General features: G+C 38.8%; 1 pseudogene; it reads left to right on the forward strand.

The window, feature by feature from the left end:
- The first annotated feature begins 8,258 nt into the window (after positions 1–8,258).
- Positions 8,259–8,358, forward strand: LOC148005787 (U6 spliceosomal RNA; annotated as a pseudogene).
- Positions 8,359–18,046: the final 9,688 nt, after the last annotated feature.

The following is an 18,046-nucleotide window of genomic DNA, read 5'->3' on the forward strand; positions in this document are numbered from 1 at the left end:
AAACACATAATTAAAAATGACAGGAAAGTAATGTAAATATTTTTGAAATCAATTCTTATATGTCTATTCTTTTGTGTGCATACATGTATGTGTGTTTGTGCATGGAAATGTGTTTGTGTGCATGTATATGTGTGTACATGTATTTGGAGGTCTGAGGTTGACAATGAGTTCCTCCCTCAATTGCACTTCATCTTACTTTTTGAGACAGTCTCTCTTTTTATTGATATCTCTATCATTTCTATTTTTATGTCTATCTCTATGTCTATGCCCCTCCTTCTCTCTCTCTCCCTCTCTCTGTCTCTATGTCTGTCTCTCAGCCTCAAGGGATCCTTCCTTCTTCCTCAGTGCTGTGGTTACAGAAGTGCACAGCCATCTATGCTCAGCTTTATGTGGAAGTTGGGAATCTAAGTCAGAGTTTCCTAGCAACACTCTCTTCACATCCCCTCCTCACAGCCATCCATGTCCATTCTTACATCCTGGTACCATGCTGTCTTCACAGTGTGAGTTAGGGTAAATCCTGATGTGAGGTAGATTGTCCTCATCTTACAACTTTCCTTCTCTTTTCACACCCATTGTGGTACATTAGGCTATTTGTACTTTCAAATAAAATTCATAAGGATGTTTTAAATTTCTATGATATTCTTTTGATATCTTGATATTTCGAATGGAACTTCATTAAATCTGTTGTGCAATTAAGTGAAAATTAACAATTCTAACAATGACTTTTAAGATCCATTAACATTATATGCTTCGATTGCTCCCTTAAACTATCTTCTTATTCTTTTTCGTAATAATTTTTCATTTTAATGAAACATCATACATACATGCTGTGACTTTTATTCCTAAATAAGAATCACTATGCTATTGCAATGGAACTATTTTGGGTTGTGAATCTTGTCACAGTTTGCTTTCCTTTCTTCATTCCTTTCTCCCTTTTTCTTTTTTAAAAATATAATCTTGTGGGTTTGGGGCAGAAGTTTTTGCATATTTTTCTTATAGACCCTAGTTATTATCTGGTTTTGATTCTCTTCATCCTGAAAATGCTCTTTGTCACAGTGTGTACCTTGTCATACATGAGGGTGTGCCCGTGTGTGCGTGTGTGTGTGTGTGTGTGTGTGTGTGTGGTGTGTTCACATGTGTATGAGTGTATGTGTGTGTGTGCTGTGTTCATGTGTGTATGTGTGTGTTCATATGCATGTGCTTGCCAGTTTGTGTTTATATGTATGTGTGAATCAGTGAATGTGTATTCATGTGTGCCTGTGTCTGTGTGTGGGTGCTTGTATTATCATTGTGCTTGTATTTAGTTGAAGAATTCTATATTATTTTGCCTTATGGTTAAAAGCATTTCTGGAAAAAGATTATTGATTGGCCTTTTTATTTTGCTCTTTTATTTTTATTTCTAGTGTTTTTGAAAATATACCGTTGAAACAGTTATCAGTTCTCATTAACCACACCCCTTCCTCATTTGTAAGATCATTTTCTTTTTCTTTTCTTTTTTTTTTTTTTTTGCCTAACTTTTTTTCTTCTCTTATTGGATTTTTTTTTAAAGAAACTTGCTATCCTAACCCCCATCCCCCTTTTTCCAAGACCATGCTCCCTCACCCATTAATCCACTCCCTCACAACTCTCTGCCCTGCCCTGACATTCCCCTATACCAGGGCATCAAGCCTTGACAGGACCAAGGGCCTCTGCTCCCATTGATGCCAAACAAGGCCATCTTCTGATCCATGTGCAGATGGAGCCATAGATCCATCCCTGTGACTCTTGGAATGGTGGTTTAGTCCCTGGGAACTCTTGGGGGTCTCGTTGGTTGATATTGATGTTTTCTTATAGGGTTGCAAACCCCTCACCTAATTCAGTCCCTTCTCTAACTCCTCCACAAGGGACCTCATTCCCAGTTCAGTGGGTGGCTGCTAGCATCTGCCTCTGTATTTTCAGGCTCTGGCAAAGCCTTTCAGGAGACAGCTAAATCAGGATCCTGTCAGCTTGCACTTCTTGGTATCAGCAATATTGTCTGGGTTTGGTGGCTGTATATGGGCTGGATCCCGAGTTGAGGCAGTCTCTGGCTGGCCTTTCTTTCAGTCTCTGCTCCACATTTTGTCTCCATATTTCCTCCTGTGAGTATTTTTGTTCCCCCTTCTAAGAAGGCCTAAAGCATCCACACTTTGGTCTTCCTTCTTCTTGAGCTTCAACTGTTTTGTGAATTGTATCTTGAATACTCCAAGCTTTCGGGCTAATATCCACTTATCAGTGAGTGCATACTATATGCGTACTTTTGTGACTGGGTTACCTCAGTAAGGATGATATTTTCTAGTTCCATCCATTCACCTAAGAATTTCATGAAGTTGTCATTTACTTAATAGGTGAGTAGGTCCTCCACTTTGTAAATATACCACATTTTCAGTATCCATTCCTCTGTTGAAGGACATCTGAGTTCTTTCCAGCTTCTAGCTATAATAAATACGGCTCCTATGAACATAATGGAGCATGTGTCCATGTTATATGTTGGAGCATCTTTCAAATATATGCTCAGGAATGGTCTAGCTGGGTCCTCAGATAGTACTATGTCCAACTTTCTGAGGAACCACTAGACTGATTTCCAGAGTGGTTGTACCAGCTAGCAATTCCACCAACAATGGAGGAGTGTCCCTATTTCTCCACATCCTCGTCAACATCTGCTGTCACCTGAGATTTGATCTTAGCCATTCTCACTGGTGTGAGGTGGAATCTCAGGGTTGTTTTGAGGATTTGCATTTCCCTGATGACTACAAGGGTGTCGTTTCCCTCCTTGTGTTGGAGTTTTCTATCTATTATCCTTTTCAGGGATGGATTTGTAAAAAGATATTCTGTAAATTTGGTTTTGTTGTGGAATATCTTGGTTTCCACGTCTTTGGTAATTGAGAGTTTTGCTGGATATAGTAGCCTGGGCTGGCATTTGTATTCTCTTAGGGTCAGTATGACATCTGTCCAGGATCTTCTGGCTTTCATAGTCTCTGGTGAGAAGTCTGGTGTAATTCTGATAGGTCTGCCTTTATATCTTACTTGACCTTTTTCCCTTACTGCTTTTAATATTCTTTGTTTTGTGCATTTGGTGTTTTGACTATTATGTGACAGGAGGAATTTCTTTTCTGATCCAATCTATTTGGATTTCTGTAGGCTTCTTTTATGTTTATGGGCATCTCTTTCTTTAGGTTAGGGAAGTTCTCTTCTTACAATTTTGTTGATTTTTTACTAACCCTTTAAGTTGGGAATCTTGTCTTTCTTCTATACCAATTATCCTTAGGTTTGATCTTCTTATTGTGTCCTGGATTTCCTGGATGTTTTGGGTTAGGATCTTTTTGCGTTTTACACTTTCTTGGACTGTTGTGTCACTGTTTTCTATTATCTTATGCCCCCAAGATTCTTTCTTCTATCTCTTGTATTCTGTTGGTAACGATTGTGTCTATGACTCCTGATCTCTTTCCTAGGTTTTCTATCTCTAGGGTTGTCTCCCTTTGTGCTTTCTTTATTGTTTCTATTTCCATTTTTAAATCTTGGATAGTTTTGTTCAATTCCTTCACCTGTTTGGTTGTGTTTTCCTGTAACTCCTTACGGGATTTTTTTGTTTCCTCTTTAAGGGCTTCTACCTGTTTACCTGTTTTGTTCTGTATTTTGTTAAGGGAGTTATTAATGTCCTTCTTAAAGTTCTCTAGCATCATTATGAGATGGAATTTAAATCATAATCTTGCTGTTCTGATGTGTTGGGGTATGCAGGAGGCAGGAGCCAAGGAACAGTCTAGGACAGAATCCTTCATGTTTCCATCTTCGCTTAGAGCTGGCCCACCAGAAGAGAGCTGATCTCCTAGAAGTACTGACATACAGACATACAGGAGGGTCAAGCCACTGTCAGAGACAGAAAGAACAGCTAACACCAGGGATAACCAGATGTCGAGAAGCAAGTGTAAGAACCTTAGCAACAGAAAATAAGGCCACTTGGAATCTTCAGAACCCAGTTCTCCCACCACAGCAAGTCCTGGATCTCCACCATACTAGGCTGCATTCAGTCCCAAGCTCACAGAGTGGATTGGCCTGGTTCAGTGCCTATTCCTTTGGTAACTTCTTTTTTGTCTTATTACTATTTTCTTAACCGTGTGAGTGTGTGTGTGTGTGTGTGTGTGTGTGTGTGTGTGTGTGTGTTTCCCTGGATGTTTTCTTTCTGTAATATTTTCTCTTTCTTCCTGACAGGATCATGTCTATTAATTATTACTTAAATTTGTTCATTCCCTTCTACTTTCTCAAGTCAGATATTATTTTCATTTGGCTTTCTTTTACATGAATGAGTGTTTGCCGTATGTATGTATGTATGTATGTATGTATGTATGTATGTATGTATACCATGTGCCTTCAGTGCCCATGGAGGCTCAAGGAGGACATGAACCCCTAAATGGGATGAAATTTTAAAAAAGAACTTTCAAGTCCCTTTCTCTCATTTTGTTCAGCCATTGACCAGTAGCATTCCCACAGAGTCACTTTGGCTCAAATAGTATGTTCGTGCTTCTCTTAGAGGTCTGTAATCCATACTGACAGCAGACTCTTCCTTGGAAAAGAACTAAGCATTCCTCTACATGCGTGAAACTAACAGAAATAAAAAGAAACAAAGTGAAATAGCAGAGAACACTCTGGCACCAGAAAATATGAATCCAAAAACATCTGGCAAACAGCTGCTCTTAGAACTGCATACCTCACCCAGTGTTTCTCACCATCACTTTAAGTCTATGATGTGAAATGGTAATTATCTTTTGGTTACCCATGTAACAAACAAGTAAAATTATTATGAGAATTAGACAACATAGCATGTGGTAAGCACCTAATAGAGAGATTAGCAAATAAATATGCAGAGAACAAATGAAAGTCACAAATCATCTTAATTTGTAGTTTATGAGAGACTTTGGTGAAATAACTTACACAATTCTTCTTCTCTTGGACAACTTACGCACAATAATAACAATACAGCATGAAGGTGACTCCTCCACCTTGAAGAGATTTGGTTTTCTCTTTTGCTGATTCACAGGGCTTTCTGTCCATTTCTACATGACTGGTACATGAAGCCACAAAGGAATGAACACTCATTCTATCAAGTATGCCATTTGGCAGTGAGTCGCAGCTTGACGTCATTGTGATTTGGGGCATAGGAACCACTGTTTCTGTGATTAAGGTATTCTCCCAAAATCCTTCTCAAATGAGCTCTGTTCTCTGGCAATGTGCCATGCCTGGATGCACTCATACATATGAGGAAGAATTGCTATTAATGATTTATTGACACAGAACTATCTTAGCTCACTACTGTAATTTTCATCTCATCTATAATTGACCCTTTCATTTAAAGCCATTAAACATACTGTTGCAATTATTCTCTACTTTTGGCAAATTACATGATAATAATTATCATTCTACACTATTATTAATATCTAAGGCTATGATAATGACAATGGTAATAATAAATTTATAATAGATTCTAGCTTGGGTACACTGTTGCTTATAAAGACATGTTACTACAGTAACCTTATTGTATTAAATGTCCGACTACAGATTGTTTTCCTAATTTTTTGAAATTAATATTTCTTTGGAAGGTTGTATCACATTGTCACCATTGATTCACAAAACACTATTTTCTTTTTCTCAGGGGTATATGTATATGGTGGGTATGTGCGTGTCTGTGATCACCGGCATGTGTGTGTACATCTGTTGAAAGGTTTGTGTATATGTGTACATGTGGGGCTCTGGTGTCTGGGGCTTTTCCCGGAGATCTCTGGCCCAGCTTGGTGCTTGGTTTCAGGTGAGACTGAGAGAACTCAGGCAGGGAGGGGATACTGCTTCTGCTGCCTCTGCTGCTGGTCCTTCCCCTTTCTGCTGCTGCTGCTGCTGCTGCTGCTGCTGCTTCAGTTGCTTTGGCTGACCAGCTGGCAAGGGGTGCAGGGGAGCTTCTGGAAGCGATTTTGGGAGAGCAGATCTCTTCCTCAAGTGGCGTGTTATAGCTCTTATGACAGAAGTTCTTGGAAGATGGAATAATTCCTGCAGACTTTTAATCCTGAACACGATTCTTAAATACAGTTTTTGGATGGGTCAGGGTCTGACAGCAGGTACTTCCTATTGGTTTGGCCTGAGAGCTTGGGAAGACCTCGTCTACATATTTGGGGGTGTGGTCCTGTTTCTATGACTGATCTCTCTTGAGTCTACCTAACCTGTGGTCACATCCTCACCTGTGGAGGAAGGGCTTGGGGCATTGCCCTACATGAATGGTCTGTCTCAAACCTCTCTACAGGGGTCTGTGAGGAGCCGCAGCTGGTGAGGTCTTGATCTCCTAGAAGACTGGGAATGTGCCTGCCATCCCTTTTAGGGTCTCTGGGGATTCGACTTATCTTGACCAGGAATCAGGGTACCTTCATAGCCCGCTCCCCCACAATTCTCCCTTTTACTTTGTTAAGTGGGAGGTGTAATTTGTAGTAAGAATTTGGGATGGGAATGAAGTATCAAAAGAAAACACTAAACAGGCTGGAGGGGTAGCGAAACTAAGCTAAAGGGGTAGCTAGGGATTAGAATGGGGGTTGGGCAGACAAGGGATCATTGAACCAAGTAATTGTTCCATGGGTTGTACAGTTTTAGGGTGTTAACATTGGTATTAAACAACATTAGATTAATCTAGCTAGACATCATGTTTTCCTTTCTATCTTGTAACTTTCCCCAAGTCCAGTAGCCATTTGGCTTTGGCAAGAGAGTTCATTTGTAGCTGGAAGGTCCCAAGTCTGTGGGTCCCAGCTGTCTGTCATCTTGGATCTCAGCATGTGTCTCAGGAGTCTTCAGTCAGATGAGATGTCTGGAGGAATGCAGTTTTGTTGTCCCAGACAGGTCTGAGGAGATGGTATTTGGTCTCAACTGGATATGTGGGAGCAGCACTGTGGAAAAACCTGTAGGGTGATTACAACAGAGGAGCAGAACCCCAGCAGGTGGATGTCTGCATAAGATGGATAGCGTGGGTTAAGCCTGTTTGCTTGGGACCACATTATGGTCTGCTATTATGATCCTAGAAAAGCAAGGGTGTTTGAGGAGTTTAGTCATGGAAGGCATCCTTTAAGTCTGCTTTGGATGGCTGAGGGAGAAAATATGTTAATTATGTATCTGGGATAGGCAGTAACAGTTTGTCTGTGAAAGAAAACTGGTTGTTAATTAAGGATTAAATAATGGTTATCAGTATAGTTGGTTTGATCTGTGGGAGTAGATTAGAGGACTTTTAAACCTTAAAGGATAGTTGGAAAACTTTTGGACATAAATCACGAATGCTAGGGAGAAAATAAACATTTAAATTAAAAAAGACATAAAAATTTTGGGTTGAGAAGCATGAGCATTGTCTTAGGTGTTCCTGTTAGAGAGAACAAGCATTAAAGCAAAGCGTGAAAACTTTCAGGTTTCAGGTGTGTTTTACTATTGTCTTTGGCTGGCGGAGATGTAGGGAAGAGGGGCTTGTAGGGGGGAGGGGCCTGCTCTACCATGCTGTGGCTGTGTGCTCTAAGCTGACTGAGCTCTGTCTTCCCCATTTGTCTTTTCTTGGCTGGTAAATCCTAAATGTAGATTGGAAGGAGATGAAAAAGCCAACTTTGAAGAAAAGCTCAAAGGAAGAATAGAGCCTTGATATCACAGTCAGGGCCAGAGGAAGTGAGAAGCAGTTGTTGGGTTAATGGTGGTGAGTCCCCACACCTGCCCCACTGCAGGGCATGGCCACTGGGGAGGCAGGACACCACCAGAAGTTTAACAACTCTTACCCCATGCTGCTGCTGGGCAGTGTTACGCTGTGGGAAGCTGCTGGAACACTGCAAACTGAGGTAAGGTCTTTCAGTTGATCCCAGAGCATGCTGGTACAACTAGTTTGACTAGCTAGCTTATTCTGGGGGTCATCTGTTTCTGCCTTCTGAGAAGATACCAAATGTCTTGGAACTGGAGTTAGGAATAGCTAACTCCATGGCATCATGTGGGGTCTGAGAACTGAACCTAAATCCTCTGGAAGAGCAGCCAAGACTCTGTACTGCTGAGCCATCTTTCCACCTCTAACAATACTAGCATTTTAAATACAAGGTATTTATTAAAAAACTAGTATCTGTACCACAGATATGCATAGGTAGTAATTTAGCATCCACTAACCACTACAGAAAGTATGAGTCAGATATTATGTATTAGTGGAGGATCCTGTCATTGAACAGATAATTTATAATAATAATAATTTATAATATAAAGATATTTTGTGCTCCTGTCATTAGAACAATACAGAGAGTAGCATGGTCCCTTCAAAATGATGCCCTGCAAATTCATGAATTATTCTAGATTTTTCTGTGAGATTGCTTCTCACTGTAATGTCAGAAGCAACAACTATAAACTCCTATTACCATGACTGCCTAAGCATGTGTTAAACAACAGCAACAAGAGACATGCCAAAGTGAACAGGATAAGGTCCACGAGGCCTCAGCTCAGCACACTGACAACTAACAAATGCCGAGAGAAAAAGAAATAGTCTTTCCCAGGGAAGAGCACATGATTTGGGTATCAAGTAGCACTGTACAGACTTAGCAGGGTCCATTTATATATTTAGGAATGTGTGTGTGTGTGTGTGTGTGTGTGTGTGTGTGTGTGTGTGTGTAACAACAATTCATGAAAAATAGAGGTCATGAATTCAAAAGAGAGCAAAGTACCATATATGGGAGGGTTAAAGAGAGAAAGGGAAAGTGGAAAATTATATAATTACGTTATAACCTCCAAAAAGAGAAATGTTTTCTTTTATAAAAGAAAAAAGACAGTCCTAATTCTATGTCTGTTGTGTGTGGGGAGGATTACACTGCACAAATAAACACATTTAAATAAAATAAAAAGATTTTTTTTCTAGTGGATAAGAACACTTTCAATACTATACATGCAACTACAGAGGACCAAAGCAGATGTAATTCTGGCCCTAAAATTGTTTCCTGCTACAGGTGGCATGTTAGTAATAAATGTTGTCTTTCTGCCTTTTGTACTGTGGTAGCATTCCTGACACAGTTACGAATACATTAGGTAAACAATTTAAAAGAAGTGAGAGTTGCGTTTCTTCATAGTTTGGAGCTTTGATACACGGTCATCTAGCTCTGTTGCTTTTATGTCTTTGGGAAGACACAAGCAATATGAAGGAAACCTACACACACACATTCCACTCCACAAGTAGATTATCTCCCACTGTGCTAACAGAGACCTCTTGCAGAACACACATCTTCCTGGGCATTTTGTACCATCTGAAAGCTCAATTAATACTACCTTAAACAAGCATTCTACTTGTGCCCATTCATTTCCTGTCATGTTCCTCAAGCTAACCCAATTTTCCATGGCTACTTCCTATTTATATGCACAGCCATTTCCCCTAACAAATCCATTCTGTTACCTGGTACTGGTATTTCTATAGTAATTCACCCCACTTACAAGAACCTACAAAGCTTGGTTTCCACCTACTTTTCCTTCTCTCCTTTTAAATAATGCTTTGCCTGGTAATGTCTTCCCTAAGGACAACAAACTAAATGAATGAACAACAATGAAACCAACAATCCAAGGAAATAAGTTTTCCCAGCACTATCTTCTCAGTATACTATAAAGCATTTGGAATATACATGCTAATAAATACATTATAATGAAATAATGAATATTAACAGTACATGACATCACCCCCCCTCTTTTACTCCTGACAACACTACACTCAAACAACAAAAAGCATCCTTAAATGATGTTCTCTTTGCCTCCTTTTGTCTTACCCATTCTAGTTTACTGAATTCACATCTATATTTCTGCCACTAATACAAATATCTATTGCCCAGAAATACTTCAGTGACTACAACCTACTTTCCTAGTCATAGAAATTATCCATTGTCTATTTATGGCCCTGCAAATCATGTAGCTTATTACATTTGAAGTGTTTATATGAGTTTATGTAGATATTCAGGTTCATAATAGTAAGTCTGACTATTTGACATGCATCCCACTGCTTTTCAAGTTCTGAGAGGATTAGAATATAATAAATTTTAGCTACATGGGTTCAAAAGTCAACAGAATTAAGAAGAAATGTCTTCACCAGTGAAGAACAAAGTGTTCAGCCATAAAGCTGCACAGATCATTTGATGCAATTATGAGAAGAAAACAGAGTTGCTGGTGTGGCACGCAGATCACTATTATACTCTTTTTTTTTTTTTGGTTCTTTTTTTTTCAGAGCTGGGGACCGAACCCAGGGCCTTGCGCTTCCTAGGCAAGCGCTCTACCACTGAGCTAAATCCCCAACCCCCACTATTGTACTCTTAAAGAGATGAAAGCACTTACAAAGAAATATACTATGGCCAGCTGAAGTTCAAAATGTTTCCCACAGGTGGGATACAAACCAATCAGTTCCATGAAAATAAATCTTTCCAGTTAGATCCATAATGTGCTAGTTAGTGAGTAGAAATAAATGTGATCTGGATTAACACACCAAGAAAGACTACTTGTCGAGTATCAGCCTTGGCCATGAGTTAAACTGCTTTGTGTTAGTTCTCTACTTTTATGCCTTATGGAGTTATTGATAGATAATTTCCTCAAATAACAAATGAAACATACTGAATAGAACTATCAAATTCTATTGAAATAAACAATAATGCAAACCTTCACACCATTTATGGAGTACCCTTCATTTGATTGAGAAAAACAACAACAATATATAGCTGGCATGTTCACTCAACCATCCCATATAGAGTGAGAACTTCCATCGGGTTTGCAAAGGAGAGAAGTCTTCTATTATTTCTTTAACCCAGAAATATTATTGGTTGTTATATAATGATGACTGAGTGTCTACACAGTCAAAGTTACTTGAGACCTGGCAAGATGTCAGGACATAACCAAGACTACAATCTTTGATGAGAGGTTCCTGGGCTCTTTCCAAGCTACTAATGATTATAAGTCAACACTAAGCCCTTTCACTCTCCTCCTGTATTACATTTTCATGCTAATGATGTGGTATGGTTTTCTGCAATACATGGTCTAACTGCCTGTGTGTCTGTAGTTGTTTCTATCTTAGAACTTGCCAATTCTACCACTATCAATCTCCCCATTTCAGTGATTCTCTAGCCCATTTTCTCTTATCTTATCACTCCTAACTATAGCATAAGGAAATATATTTTAAGTTTGGGAATATATTCATCAGAAGCATTCAGCATAACCTTTCTAATGAGCTTAAGCTCTTGGAATTAGGAATGATTCATTAGATATGATAACTTTGGGTGTTGGCGGTGCTCTTAACTTTAACTCTTGATTCTAACACTCAAAGGCTATGAAGCTCTGGGGGACTCTAAAAGGGCCAGGAGTTCTTTATTCCTCATTATTCTGGAAACTTTCAAGTCAATTTTTCATTTAGTTCCATCTCTCTTTTGCTAACCAGAATTCCAAACTTGCCTATTTCTCATTTGTCACCCCACATCTTTCAGACACTATAAATGTATGTGATCAACGGCACAACCATGCACCAGCCATTTGTCAAGTTAATAGTCCTTTTGCCTTGAAAAGAAATGGAAATATTTCTTGTTCATTCTCTGTCCTCTTCGAAGGCACCTTGAATGGTGTTTGTTTCTTTTCTTTTGCCATTGCTTCGCCAATGTCCTAGATCATTACTTCAGATTTTTGTAATTTACAGTCTTGCAATGGGAAATAGTAAAATGGCTGTTTAATAACTTTCACCTCTTAGATTTTGACTTTTACTTCCACTTATCTTTAACTTCTACTTTCAACTATTATTTGATTCCAGATGTTTTTAGGTTCACATTGGCATATAGGCCATTTCATTGATAATAAATAAATAAGTAATAAAGATTACAAAAACTAAAGCATAACATCAGAAAAAAACTAATCTACCCTGTGCTCTCAGAATAAACTGTCATTGCTTTTCATGATTGACATTTCCAAACTAAATCAGTAGACTTTCTAAACAAAGTTGGGAGTATCTGATGGAATAATGGTTAAAACACCAAAGAAAAAAAGGCCTATAACAATTTAGAATGATTCCAATTCCACTCCAATTATTTCCTACAGAAATAAAGGTAATAAGAAATAGCTATTCTCACGAAAAAGAGACCATGGGTAAGGAGCAAAGCCAATGTTGAAAGGCAAAGCCATTGTACTCTAGTCATCAACTATTTTCTAAAAGTAAGCAATTGGATCCTAACTGCAGGAAAAGTATCAGTATCATGGTGAGACAAAAAGAAGTCAATAAAGTCAAACACAGCAGGAAGAAGATTTATATTATAAATAGGGCCACACTGTCTGTCCATAGGTGCCTACTGTTTGTGCTATCTTTCGGCTTCTACATTTGATATTAAAATGCACAGGGTTTCTTTGAGCAAAAAATTATTGTAAATATTTTCCTCTACTGTCATATGAAAACTACAGCTGCAGTGACTGTGCTTCACTGCTGTGGTTTCAGTTTAGGTAGAAGTTACTGAATTGATTGTCACTATGCACACATCCACACGTAGCATACCTCAGAACTGCCTAGGAAACATAGAGCTGTAATCACAGCATAGAATCTTCTTTATTTCTCCCTTTCTGTATGGCATTCTTCCCCTTTACATTCTTCCCAGTTGTTTGCATCTGCTTGTTTATTTTCAGATAAATTCACCTAAACTCCACAGTGGCCTCAAAGGAAATCCCTTTTTTCTGTGGAGTTTGCTTTCTGCTCAAGGAAAACAAATAAACATAGGTGGGGAAGGAGGGAGAGAGATTAAGAAAGTGTATAAACAATATAACTACTTAAAATTTGTATCAAGAAAGGGAACAGAGATAAACAGGAGTCATGTTCAGATAAGGGAATCAGTTAAGGTCTCCATGAAGAGCAAAGAACTGAATGAGACAGAATGAATACTCAGGGAAGCATGTGGAAGAATGCTGAAGGGGAAGTGTATGCTAAGTGAAGTGTGTTTGCTCCTGAAGCCATAGCTAGCTTATGTCAGGACAGCTGGAGTAAAAGGATATGGGAGGGTGGTAGAAAATAATAAAATCTGAACCATAGCTTTATTTGAATGGCAGCATTAGATAGGGTTTGGAAGATTAAAATTACTTGGAGAATACTACTGAAAGGAGGCACCCAGTGATCCAGTCAAGAATTAATTCAAGTTTAGGACAGGGTGGTGACAGTGAACATTAAATTCACAATATACATTAAGCTGATATGTTCACTACAGAATAGTGTGGAAATTGGAAGATAAAAAGGATACAAAGTGATTAGTCCAATGTCAGGAGCCAACAAGTAGAAGCTAAAAATTAGCAGGTAATCTTCCTGAGATGAGTCTGCCTTAGATTATAATCTATGACGGATTTTCTCTTATCGGCAAGGCCCAAGAGAAAGTCATTTTAGGAAATAGTCCTGCTATTAGTTTGCTCTTCCTGTTATTATTAAATATATAACACTCACTAAGTATTTACCCACTGTTTTGAGCAGATTTCTGCAGACCTATGAAGATGTACTATCTTGTAGTGATGCTATATAGACAAATAGGGAATGATTCTATAGAACTCCTGACTTGATTCAAATAATTTTAAGAAGAAGGTTTTAGAGATGGTCTTAATTGCTAGAAAGATATAATAAAGTTACAATCAAGAATAGAATATGCCCTGTTCTCAGAATAATAAGTAAAGGCTGTATAATAAGAAATACAATGAGCTTTCATAATTACACTAAAAAGAGAAATACACTTGAGACAATTTTTGTGTGCAAGGAAAACAACATTTAGGTCCAAGGGTAAAGTCACAGGTGACTTTAAGACAAGGCCATGGAAAAACTGTCCCTCTGAAAGTGTAGTGAATATATTATAATGAAACACTGCTTTGAACTTAATAGCAACATCCTTCTGTAACTCCCATTTTATATAACATTTTATCTCCAAGGTAATTTTCTAAAGAACTTTTTGTTTACAAAGGTATAAAAAGACCAGAGGAAAAAAATAAAGTTGCTGGTAGAGTGGTTTGGCATGGGGAGCTTTGCCCCATCCATCTATCCATCCATTCAAATATGTATGTTTGTTTTCTATGTTTGTGTGTAGATATATGTATGTATACATGTATACATACATATATATATATGTATGCATACATGAATACTTGTGGAGTTGATTGTGACAGACTGTCAGGTCCTGCCAGAATGTAGGTACATAAATGTTTGAATGTATATGTGTCTGTGCATATGTGACTGTATATAGCATTCTTTTCCTTTCCTTCCTCTCTGGTTCACAAAGACTTCACCAGCTTAGCCAGAGAGGCTTCTAGCTGATTCACCAGAAGGAGAACCAGCAATAAATCCCCACTTAATCCCTGCTATTTTATGATGAGGTGCTAAACAGGTTCTCACCTCAGAGGAACTCACAGAGGGTAGGTCAGCTACAGAAGCATAGTGACTTAGACTTAAGACAGGCAAACATTTTATTTTTATACAGCAATCCTAAATATCTCATAAGACCAAGAATTACTCCCACTGACACTCTTCCTTCTCTGCTGCCTCAAGAATCAAACAAGAAAGAAGAACTACCTTGGCTAGTCCTGGCTTGAATCTAAATCACTAGGAGAATGGGATGGCATGCTGTATGGTCCTCTAATTCAGATATTATGAGGATTAATGATCTGAGGATTAGTAATTTTGCATACACACACACACACACACACACACACACACACACATATACTTTTCTCTGTTTCTTTAAGAAATGTAAAATTATCTAGTTTTGTTCTTAGTATCCTCCTCAACTCCCTTTCCAATGTGCTAAATGCATCTTGGTTGGTACTGCAATCCCATTTAGATTAAGATCCTTAAAACTGCCCAATCTGTGCAATTCACATTTCAGCCCACTAAGGCATGTGCCTTTTCCTTTTACAGACTCCTTTCAAGTGCACCTCCTCCTCCCCCTCACAAAGTAATTTAGGATTCCACATCCAAACTATGCTGAATGGGTTTCACTCAAACCATACTAGCAATGCTGCCAAAGCTCTGCATACCTTCAGGGCTTAGACAGCATGTTCCTTAATGACCCAAGTCACCAAAATGGAGTGGGGATGGGGCAATTATACCATCAGAGAATGAATCGGCCCATTATAGTGACAAACAAGTTTAAAACTGGTCCTTCTAATACTGAGAATACCATGGAGTTAAATAATGTGATTACCTTTTGTTGTCTAAAATAAACTAGAGAGGGAATCTGGAGCAATGACTCAGTAATCCAATGCTCTCTCTGTCACTGAGGGCATGCATGTAAATATACACAGATATATAAGGAAGCAGAACAACCATACACACATTTTTTTTATTTTTAAAAATTACCCCCCCCAAATATAAGCCAAACAATGTTTCCTGTAGCACAAAAATCTTTTGACCACAACTGGGGGGAGGGGGATCACACAACCCAGAATTCATTTCTGTGTATGGTTTCTGTTACAAAGGTCTTTCCCAATAAACAGTTATAACAGACACTTGGAAATGGTTTTTACTAAAAAGCATTAACTCTGAACCTGGGCCTTTAAGACTGAAGGCATGAGGATACTGGATTCTTGAAAGAGTGAAACTTCAAAGGTGAGGCAATTGTACTTGAGCAGAAGTGACCGTTTCCTGAAATCCTGCTTGTCGCCTTGAGTGATAACAGAATTAAGGACCTTCTTTCCAGATCCTGCAGAAGGAACTGAAACAACAATCAATATGACATACCTTAACCATGGTAGCTTAATTATGTCCTTTGCCCAGCTCCTTTCTCTCACATTGGTACCCTAAAGGCAGCCCTGGGGCCATGAGATGCCTATATTCTTCTCAGTGTAGCTACATCAATTATGTCACCTCTCTGTTTTTCACCATGGCTCATCTCTTACATGACATATTGAGGCCAGTGGGAGAACTTAGCTGTTGGGGCTTTGAGAGCTTAGGATTTCACCCAAAAATTCTAGTTACAACTGCCCCCAAAAAGTTTAGTTGCATACTAAGCCATTTACTCAAAACAGTAAAATATTAAGAAACCTTTGTCTCCTGATGATAAAGCAACTAATACAGAAAAGAATTGTGATGTGATATTAGCTGGCAGAAGGCAGAGTTCCATTCTCAGAAACTTATCATGATTTTGTCAGAACTGAAGGTCCATCGATCAATACTGTACACGAATACAGACAGGACTTGGTAGAGGAACGTGGTTCATTTACTGACATGGCCAGAACAGGAAAATGAGAGGAATTGGCCTGGCTCCTACCCTGTGCATGGAATTTCTTAAAGAAATTCTAATCTGTAGGTTTCCACATTACAGTAACACAAAGCTTTTTAGGAGATTGAATGCAAAAGTCTCAAAAACTTTCAAATTTACAGTCTTGGCAGTAACGTGGCAGTTGTTGTTCACAGAATATGAATTCAGAACACATCAGAGCTAGTTTTATACTCCGTGGATCAACTTGCCACCATCTCTTCAACAAAGCAGCAGCTGTTTGAGTTTTAAATATTCACATTCAGGGGCTGGGAGTAATAGTAGACACACTTACAGAAGCATAAAATCATGTATATATAAACACAGATTGATGGGACCATTGTGGTGACATGAGCCAGCATCACTAAACCAATTCCAGCAATTATTTAACTCCTTCTTAGCTAACTTCTTGTCCTTGAAATGAGGCCTTTTTTCAAACCAGACTTCACAAGATGAAAGGAGAAAGGGAACAAGTTTATAATTAGGCTTTTGTGGTTCACGGTACATTCAGTGTACAAGGATTTGCAAACCCCACCCTGCGAAATCAAACAAACAAACAAACAAAAACAAAAACACCTCTTGCAATAAACCCATTATTATAAATTCTCAAGATAAACTATACTCCTCAGGTGTGCTGACTTGACAGTGCAATCTGTCATGTGTAGCTCATCCTCGTTAATCTAGGCTTTGCTTGGTAATTTGCTGACCATCTGTTAGCTAATTGGCTTCATCCAGAAGAAACATAGCTTCCTACTGAATTTATTACATATGTAGTTCTGCAAGTAAGGGCAAACTATTTGACAGTGGTGGCTGCCGCCCTCATAGAGACCTGGAGAAGAGGGAGCTCTCTTCTCTGATGTCTGAATTCCAAAGGATGGTTTAAGTCTTTGATATAAAATTTCTCTGCCAAAAAGCTGCCAATCGATAGTCTTATTTAGCTCTTAAAAGTCACAGGTACCTCAAAGAAACAGAGAAAAATGTGTTTCCAACTAAATGAGGTAAACAAGAGATCTAAGTGGGAAGGGGCATTCCATTTTCTGATAAGACAGCTATAGCTTTTCAGTATGTGTCCTTACAAAGCCACATACACAGCTACTCAATGCACTTTTGCTATCAGCTATACTTTTGGATATACTTATTGACATGATTAACAGGATGAGAATACCCAAGGTGATGGAAAGATATTAGAAAAAAAATCCTATTGACCAAAATGTAGGAAGTTCATGTTATTCCAAGAAGGCATAGATAGTTGATGTACAATGAGATAATAGAGAACAATATTTCCCACTTAGGGGCAACAGAAATCTCTCTCACTTCCCCTGAATATGACCCTGTGTGCATTGCTGACCTCACTGAGTATTCACCTGTGAAGCACTTACTCAAGTGTTTAATAATATAATATAATATAATATAATATAATATAATATAATATATGTTAGTGTTTTATATGGCACAACTCTGAAGTAACATGAAAATGGTAGGTTATTTCTCTGCTGGTGAAATGAGCCAATTCAAGCGAGATTAGAAAATCTTAAAGGCAGGAATTTTAGGAAGCTAGTCTTAAACAGGCAAGAGGGCAAGCAGGCAAGTTCCCTGACACCAAGGAAGGAGGCCAGGGAAGTTGCCATGGAGAGAGGGGTGGGAGCAGAGAAGGAGAGAAAAGGCTCTTTGACAGAGAGAAGAGAAGAAGAAAAGAGGAGGAGGAGGAGGAAGAAGAGGAGGGAGGGGGGAGGGAGGGAGGAAAGGGAAGAGAGAGAGGGAGGGAGGGAGGGAAAGAC

This window comes from Rattus norvegicus, chromosome 5, assembly GCF_021556685.1.
Source record: "Rattus norvegicus strain SHRSP/BbbUtx chromosome 5, alternate assembly SHRSP_T2T, whole genome shotgun sequence".
NCBI classification, from domain to species: domain Eukaryota; kingdom Metazoa; phylum Chordata; class Mammalia; order Rodentia; family Muridae; genus Rattus; species Rattus norvegicus.